Source organism: Lipotes vexillifer, unplaced genomic scaffold (genome assembly GCF_000442215.2).
Source record: "Lipotes vexillifer unplaced genomic scaffold, Lipotes_vexillifer_v1.1 scaffold1969, whole genome shotgun sequence".
Classification (NCBI taxonomy): Eukaryota; Metazoa; Chordata; class Mammalia; order Artiodactyla; family Lipotidae; genus Lipotes; species Lipotes vexillifer.
The window spans coordinates 718,791-728,857 of record NW_006794929.1 but is presented as its reverse complement, the minus strand read 5'-3'; positions in this window follow the sequence as shown (position 1 = coordinate 728,857).

Below are 10,067 nucleotides of genomic sequence, written 5' to 3'. Positions count from 1 at the left end.
CAGGTTCTTATTAGTTATCCATTTTATACATATTAATACATATTAGTGTATATATGTCAATCCCAATCTCCCAATTCATCACAGCACCTCCACCCCACCTGCCGCGGTTTTCCCCCCTTGGTGTCCGTACATTTGTTCTCTACATCTGTGTCTCAGTTTCTGCCCTGCAAACTGGTTCATCTGTACCATTTTTCTAGGTTCCACATATATGCGTTAATATATGATATTTGTTTTTCTCTTTCTCACTTACTTCACTCTGTATGACAGTCTCTAGATTCATCCACATCTCTACAAATGACCCAGTATCATTCCTTTTTATGGCTGAGTAATATTCCATTGTATATAAGTACCACATCTTTATCCATTTGTCTGTTGATGGGCATTTAGGTGGCTTCCATGACCTGGCTATTGTAAATAGTGCTGCAATGAACATTGGGGTGCATGTGTGAAATTTGTTTTCTATTTTATTTTTATTATTATTTTTTTTTAATTTATTTTATTTTATTTTTGGCTGCATTGGGTGTTCGTTGCTGCGCGCAGGCTTTCTCTAGTTGCGGTGAGCAGGGGCTACTCTTGGTTGCGGTGCACAGGTTTCTCATTGCGGTGGCTTCTCTTGCTGCACGGCACAGGCTCAAGGGCATGTGGGCTTCAGTAGTTGTGGCACGTGGGCTCAGTAGCTGTGGTTTGCGGGCTCTAGAGTGCAGGCTCAGTAGTTGTGGCACACAGGCTTAGTTGCTCCATGGCATGGGGGATCTTCCCAGACCAGGGTTCGAACCCATGTTCCCTGCATTGGCAGGCAAATTCTTAACCACTGTGCCACCAGGGAAGCCCTCTATTTTATTTTTAACTTTTATTTTTTTATTGAAGTATAGTTGATTTACAGTGTTGTGCTAATTTCTGCTGTACAGCAAAGTGACTCAGTTATACACGTATATACATTCTTTTTTATATTCTTTTCCATTATATTGGGTATTGTTCCCTGTGCTATACAGTAGGATATTGTTGTTTATCCATTCTAAATGTAATAGTTTGCATCTAATAACCCCAAACTCCCAGTCCATCCCTCTCCCTCCCCATCTCCCTGTTGGCAACCACAAGTTTGTTCTCTATGTCTGTGAGTCTGCTTCCGTTTTGTAGATAGGTTCATTTCTGCCATACTTTAGATTAGATTTAGATTCCACATATAAGTGATATCATATGGTACTTGTCTTTCTCTTTCTGACTTACTTCACTTAGTATGATAATCTCTAGGTCCATCCATGTTGCTGCAAATGACATTATTTCATTCTTTTTTATGCCTGAGTAGTATTCCATTGTATATATGAACCACATCTGCTTTATATAAATATCTACACAATATCTTCAATTTTGTCTTTTTGGCTATGAAGCCTATTAATCTACTCTTTACAGAAAAAGTTTCCTGACCCCTACTATAGAGTAAAAAGTGAGGGGCAAATTCTGGTTCCACTAATGGCAGTGGCTTGTATTAAACTAACCCTCCCACAGATAATCTTTATAAAGTCTTTAAAAAAAAAAAAGGAGTTCCCTGGCAGTCCAGTGGTTAGGACTTCATGCTTTCACTGCTGTGGCCCGAGTTTAATCTCTGGTCGGGGAACTAGATCCTGCAAGCCACGTGGCATGGCCAAAAAAGAGAGAGAGAGAAAAGAAAAGAAATCCAAGTGAGTTTCAAATATGTGGAAATTAAACAGCACACTTCTAAATAACACCTGGATAGGGAGGGTGGGAGGGAGACACAAGAGGGAGGGGATATGGGGATATATGTATATGTATAGCTGATTCACTTTGCTATACAGCAGAAACTAACACAACACTGTAAAGCAATTATACTCCAATAAAGATGTTAAAAAAAAATAACACATGGGTCAAAAAAGGAATCACAGGAATATTAAAACTATTCCGAACTGAATGATGAAAATATAAACTAATAAAATTTGTGTTATTTGTTAAAGCAGTGCTCAAAACAAAATTGGTAGCTTGAAGATACAAAAGATATCTTTTGTTATAAGATACCAAAGGTATTAAATCAGTGATCTAAGTTTCCACATTAAGAAACATGGAAGAAACTTCCCTGGTGGTCCAGTGGTTAAGAATCTGCCTTCCAGTGCAGGGGACACTGGTTTGATACCTGGTCAGGGAACTAAGATCCCACATGCCACGGGGCAACTAAGCCCGTGTGCCACAACTAGAGAGCCCACATGCCGCAACTACAGAGCCTATGTGCTCTGGACCCCACGCGCCACAACTAGAGAGAAGGCTGTGTGCTACAACGAAGAGCCCGTGTACTGCAACGAAAGATCCCACATGCCACAACTAAGACTCAAATCAGCCAAAAATAAATAAATAAATATATATATTTTTAAAATGCAGAAAAAGTGTTTTACAAAATTCAGCATTTGTTCATGATCAAAATTCTTAGCAAATAGCAATTTCCCTGAATCTGATAAACAGCATCCTTAGCTAATCATATTTAATACTGAAAAACTGAATTTTTTCCTCCTAAGATCAAAGACAAGGCAAGAAAGGGTGTTCAGTCTCATCACTTCTATACAACATTGTATAAGATGGAATAATAGTAGAAAAAGAAATAAAATACATGTAGATTGGAAAGAAAGAAACAAAACTGTCTTCATTCATAGATTATATGATCATGCACATAGGAAATCCTAAAGAGTTTACCAAAAGCTATTAAAACTAATAAATAAATTTAGCAAGATGTAAGATACATGGTCAGTATACAAAAATCAAATGTGTTTCTATGCACTAACTTGGACAACTGGCAATTGAAAATATTTAAAATGTTATTTACAATAGCATTATATAATAGCATCAAAGCATATTAAATACTTAGGAGAAGACTTGTATACCAAAAACTATAAAACATTGCTAACAGAAATTAAAGATCTAAATAAATGGAAAGATAAACTCTGTTGTTGAATTGCTCAGTATGTTTAAAAATGTCAATTCCTGGGCTTCCCTGGTGGCGCAGTGGTTGAGAGTCTGCCTGCCATTGCAGGGGTCATGGGTTCGTGCCCCGGTCCGGGAAGATCCCACATCTGCGGAGCGGCTGGGCTCGTGAGCCATGGCTGCTGAGCCTGCGCGTCCGGAGCCTGTGCTCTGCAATGGGAGAGGCCACAACAAATGTCAAATGTCAAAAACCAAAATGTCAATTCCTCAAACTCATCTATAGAATCTGTGCATTTCCAGTCACAATCCCAATAGGTTATACTGCAAAATTGACAAATTTGTTCTAAAGTTTAAATGGAAATGCAAAAGATCTAAAATAGCCAAAATAATCTTGAAAAGAAAGTCCAATAGAGTCCAGTGTTGGAAGGCTCACACAATTGTATTTCAAGACTTAATATAAGGCTACAGTAATCAAGACAGTGTGGTATTGGCATAGACAAGGATACTTATACAGCTCAGTGAAACAGAATAGAGTCCAGAAATAGACCCACACTTATTTGGTCAATTGACTTTTATAAATGTACCTTTTCTTTTTTTGGGGGGGCGGTACGCAGGCCTCTCACTGTTGTGGCCCCTCCCGTTGCGGAGCACAGGCTCCGACGCGCAGGCTCAGCGGCCATGGCTCACGGGCCCAGCCGCTCCACGGCACGTGGGATCCTCCCGGACCGGGGCACGAACCCGTGTCCCCTGCATCGGCAGGCGGACCCGCAACCACTGCACCACCAGGGAAGCCCCATATAAATGTACCTTTTCAATGGGAAAAGAAAATCTTTTCAACAAATGGTGCCAGAATAACTGAACAAATATATGAAAAAATTGGACTACATTCCCTACAGCACACTATATACTGAAATTAATTCAAAATAAATTCTACATCTAAGTGTAAAAGCTAAAACTACAGACTTTCCAGAAGAAAATATAGGACAATATTTTTGCATGAATAGGCAGATTTCTTAGGAAAAGTACAAAAACAAAAGCACTAAACAGGGCTTCCTTGGTGGCGCAGTGGTTGAGGGTCCGCCTGCCGATGCAGGGGACACGAGTTCGTGCCCCAGTCCGGGAAGATCCCACATGCCGCGGAGCGGCTGGGCCCGTGAGCCATGGCCGCTGAGCCTGCGCGTCCGGAACCTGTGCTCCACAACGGGAGAGGCCACAACAGTGAGAGGCCCCCGAACCCCCCCCCCCAAAAAAAGCACTAAACATTAAATAAAGATTAAATTTATCAAAAATTTAAATTTTGAAATTTTGCTCATCAAAAATGTCATTAGTAGGTCTTCACTGGTGGCGCAGTGGTTAAGAATCCACCTGCCATTGCAGGGGACATGGGTTAGAGCCCTGGTCCAGGAAGATCCCACATGCCGCGGAGCAACAAAGCCCGTGCGCCACAACTACTGAGCCTGTGCTCTAGAGCCGTCGAGCCACAACTGCTGAGCCTGCGTGGTACAACTACTGAAGCCGGCACACCTAGAGCCTGTGCTTCACAACAAGAGAAGACACTGCAACGAGAAGCCCACGCACCACAACAAAGAGTAGCCCCCGCTTGACGCAACTAGGAAAAGCCTACATGCAGCAACGAAGACCCAACACAGCCAAAAATAAATAAAACTTTTAAAAAAGTCATTAGTAAATGAAAAGGCAACCAACTAAAGACTAACAAAAGTTATGTATCTAGAACATACAGAAAGAACCACAAGTCAGTAATAAAAAGAAAACCCAATAAACAAAATGGGAAAGACTTAAACAGGCACTTTACAAAAGATTACAAATGGTCAATAAGTACATGAAAAGATGTTGAACATTAGTAGTCATCAAAAAAATGCAAAATAAAACCACAATGGGATTCCATTTCAGACCCATAGAGTAACTAAAATGTTCAAAACTGACAGCACCAAGTGCTGGTGAGCATGTGGGATAACTGAAACACTTCTACATTGCTGATGGGCAAATAAATTGCTACAAACACTTTGAAAAACTGTTTTGAAATTCCTTACAAAAGAAATCCAGGAATTCTCCCCCTGGTGTTTGTTTATCCAAGGAAAATAAAAGCAAATGACCAATGAAAGACTTGACTAAGAATGTCCCTAGTAGCTTTATCCATAATAGCCAAAGTATGGAAACAACTCAAATGTCCATCAGAAGAATGGATAAGCAAATTGTGATATATTTATACAATACGAAACTCTTCAGCAATTAAACAAGTGAACTACTGCTATACAGGAGAACAAGGAAGTCAGGCACAAAGATGTACACAGAGTATGGGGATATATGTATATGTATAGCTGATTCACTTTGTTATAAAGCAGAAACTAACACACCATTGTAAAGCAATTATACTCCAATAAAGATGTTAAAATAAATAAATAAATAAAGCTAATATTATGGGGAAAAAAAAGAAGTACACAGAGTATGATTCCTCTTATATGAAGTTCAGGAACAGGCAAAACTAATCTATGCAGATGGAAATTAGAGTATGTGGGGCAGGTATTAACTAATCAGCTAGAAGGGACACAAGGGAAACTTGTGGGGTGATGAAATGTTCCATATCTTCACAGGAAGTTGGTTACACAGGTGTTTGCATTTTTCAAAACTCCTTGAATTGTACACTTAAGTTCTTCGCATTTCATTACATATAAGTATTAGCTCAATTAAATACTGAGTGCAATTAAGTAAGAGAGGCTGGGAAGATGAGGCAGGCCCAGTAATGCTTATGCATGAAGGGCCTTGTACACCCTTGTACATGCTAAGGAGGTTGCATTTGGCTCTGTAAGCAATGGGGAGCTATCGATGGGTAACAAGTAGGGTAGTGCCAGGTATGCATTTTAGAAGGTTACTGAGGTGCTTCATGTGAAGAAAGAAGTTAACTTTCCTAATACTCTTTTTTTATATTAATATTGTTAGTGGAAATGCCCTTGTCAGTTGCATTATTGCCAAATATTTTCTCCTATTCTGTAGGTTGTCTTTTCATTTTGTTCATGGTTTTCTTTGCTGTTCAAAAGCTTTTAAGTTTGGTTAGGTCCCATTTGTTTACTTTTGCTTTTATTTCTTTTGCCTTGGGAGACTGAGCTAAGAAAATATTGCTAAAATTTATGTCGGAGGATGTTTTGCCTATGTTCTCTTCTAGGAGTTTTATGGTATCATGTCTTATATTTGGGTCTTTAAACCATTCTGAGTTTATTTTTTACATGGTGTGAAGGAGAATTCTAATTTTATTGATTTACATTTATTAGAGAAAATCCCACTGTTGGTGGGAATGTGAATTGGTGCAGCCACTATGGAAAACAGTATGGTAGTTCCTTAAAAAACTAAAAATAGAGTTACCATATGACCCAGCAATCCCACTCCTGGGTATATATCCAGAAAAAATGAAAACTGTAATGTGAAAATATACATGCACATACCAATGTTCGTAGCAGCACTATTTACAATAGCCAAGACATGGTAACCACCCAAGTGCCCACAAACAGATGACTGACTTAAGAAGATATATATAAAATAGTGGAATATTACTCAGCAATAAAAAAGAATGAAAGATTGCCATTTGCAGCAACATGGATGGACCTAGAGAATATTATACTTAATGAAGTAAGTCAGCCAAAGACAAATACTATATAATATCATTTATATGTGGAATCTAAAAAATAATACAAATAAATCTATATACAAAACAGAAACACACTCACAGACATCAAAAACAAATGTATGGTTACCAAAGGAGAGTGAGGATAGGAGGGAGAAATTTGGAGTATGGGATTAACAGATTCAAACCACTATATATAAAATAGATAAGCAACAAGGATTTACTATATAGCACAAGGATTATATTCAAAATCTTGTAATAACCTATAATAATAATATAATCTAAAAAAATAACTGAATCACTTTGCTGTACACCTGAAACTAACACAATATTGTAAATCAACTATACCTCAATTTAAAAAATGTGGAATCAAACTGGATTTCTGTAGTCAATGTGTTCTTCTTCCAGAATTTTCTGGAATTACCCATCCATCTTCTCTGATAATTCTGCAGAAGCCAAGTCCAGCAGACGACTGGTCCTCAATGAAGTGGCTGTTTCCACGAGATTAAGCAAAATTTCTGGTTAAAATACAATCCTGACGTCTGCTCACTCAGCTGTACCACTTCAAAGAGAAAAACAAATAAAACCCAGCTTCCAGTCATCTCCCATCATCCTTTGTCATTAAAGGATGACAAACCACAGTTGCTTTCCATTTTGACTAGAAGCAAAACTGCAGATAAATAACATAACAGATCAAGAAGCCAAACAAATGAAGTAAACTCTTCATCAGCAAAAGCCAGCCAGTTAAAGACAGGGTGAAAAACTCCCACACTGACACCCTCTCCACCTCCAATGGAGGAAAGAAAAAAGAAAAGAAAAGGAAGAGAAGCTCTTTTCTGAACAAGCCAATTATAACGTAATACTGTACCTAAATTAATGAAATCTATATGTTCTTTTCAGCTACTTATACATAATTAAAAAGAAACTACTGGGGCTTCCGTGGTGGCGCAGTGGTTGAGAGTCCGCCTGTCGATGCAGCAGACACGGGTTCGTGCCCTGATCTGGGAAAATCCCACATGCCGCGGAGCGGCAGGGCCCGTGAGCCTTCGCTGCTGAGCTTGCGCTCCGCAACGGGAGAGGCAACAACAGTGAGAGGCCCGCATACCACACACACAAACAAAAAGAAACTACTAAAAGAATAGTATTGTACTCACTTACCATGGAAGCTTTTCCTTTTCTAGAGATGAATCCGAACACGACATTGTAAATCAACTATACTTCAATTTTAAAAAGTTATTAAAAATGTATGGGAAGATCCCACATGCCACAAGGCGCACCCCAAAATAAATAAAGATATTTTTTAAAAGAGTATAAAAATGAATCCCTCCTCTTGCTACCTGACAGAAAACTTTGACTATTAGAGACCACGATGGGGGCTTTTGGGGTACCCAGAGATGGTCCTCACACTGTCTGAATCTTTTCTCTCCTGTCTTCAGATAGAACTCATTGTCTCATTCATTCATTCATTCAGTGTCTACTCCCTGTCCACAAATATCATTAGAGGACCACATGAAAACACTATATATACTTTTATGGTTGTTGCTTTTTGATGATGCCAACGTTTGATTAATTTACTTTGTAAAGCAATGGCATATACCTTCTTCCACAAATTTTCAAACTTACCCCATCCCCTTAGGGTAAAGGTAGTAGCTTTTCATAAGAAGGCAACCACATTCTGATCCCTGTTCTTTTAAAATGTAAGCAGAGGGATGATGAGAATAGCTGTAGAAACACTTCGATGACAGTTACATCAATTAGATCACCAAAGATCATGGGCCAGTCACACCTTTTACCCTCAGCAAACTTACTATAGAAAGAAAAGTTTAGAGTAAGATGTTTCAGTGTGCTTTCTGTGGGTTCAGGATTATGTGGGGTGCTTTTAAAAAATGTACATTCCTAGGCTCTACCCCAGAGTTACTGAATCAGAATTTCTGGGACTGAAGTTTCTAAATCTTCTTTTAGAACAGGCACCCAAGGAGAGTCTTATATGCTATAAAGTTGACAAGCACTGAACTAATGATCTCCAAGGTCTTTTCCAGTTCTAAAGGTCATGACCGCCGTGTAGCAGAGATAGTGTCATTGAGAGGATGAGTCGTTTTTTTTTTTTTCTTTTGTCCACGCCACACGGCTTGCGGTGATCTTCCTTTCCTAACCAGGGATTGAACCTGCATCCTCAGCAGTGAAAGCATGAAGTCCTAATCACTGGACCACCAGGGAATTCCCCGAGAGGATGAGATTTTTTGACTGAGGTTGGGGGATGTTGCAGTAGGGGGATAATTTTGGGAAACAGAGAACTTTAGAAATTATACAATCGAGTATACATAAAAAAGTTTTATAGAAACAAGGATGATGACATTTACCCCTCGAAAGAGTAAAATCAATGTAATTTTGAAATGAATACTTCTGACATGTTTTGTAATGGAGAAGCCTACTAGGAATAACCATCTTAAAAATGTGTGGTTGATAAATTAAGCTATACTTAGAAAGAGAATAAGAGAATAAATTCCAGATGCCTCTATTTCACGTAGCAGCACAGTGACACTTAAGCAAAGGCTGTTCAACTTAAGTTAGAGATGACAAGTGTTTGCCACAGAATGGAGTAAATATTTTTGGTAGAATGCCTTTAATCATCATTCTTGTGGTAGATTATACTTTATTGGTGATAGAAGGAAAACAAACTGAAGAATCTTAGCGTAACTGAGGAAGCATAACATTTTGACTTACAGTTAACGGTGATTGTTTGGAAACTGTCATTTATTCAGCTGTTTTGAGAGAGCCACTGAAATAAAAAGCATATTTCTAGGTCAAAAAAATCACAGAAAGGAAAACATTTTAAAATCCAATAAATCCGCTCACTAAGTGAACCGAATTCTCTACGCTGGAAGTAACCACACACACTGGAATATTCAGTCTCTCCTAGGAATACAGTTAATTATTTAAGTAGCCACTAAATGGGTTAGATGATGTCCTCAAAACAGACACAGTGAATTCTTGCCCTATCAACACTTTGGGCCACACTTATTACCTTTCCCTCTGACATCAAAATTAATTTTGAAAATACATGTTGCCCTTACGAGTTTCTGTGGGAGGGCCCTCTGGAGGCGTCCAACCTTATTAAATTTGCAAACTTGTGAGTCTTCTAGGGCTCCAAGTCCATCTCGACAAATGTAGAGTTTATAAAATTATTGTCTGCTCATAGCTCCGTGAGCGCTGCATCCTCTCTGGCAGTATAACAACTATTAATCTGTGGAACCTGTTATATGGTACTTTTGTAAATAATGCTACACATCCCAATCCATGTACAATTATGTTGTCCAGAAAAATCACACGTGGCCCAGATTTCAATTATCTTGTCTCACTGTCTGCTTAAGAGCATTGTCTGCTTGTTAGGCACCATTAAAAATAAAAAAAGAATAGAGGTCTCATTTCAATCTTTTTAAACTTATCTTTAGACAGCTCCCTCTTCAGCTCCCTTTTGTGTGGGACATTCCACATTTCAGCTGCT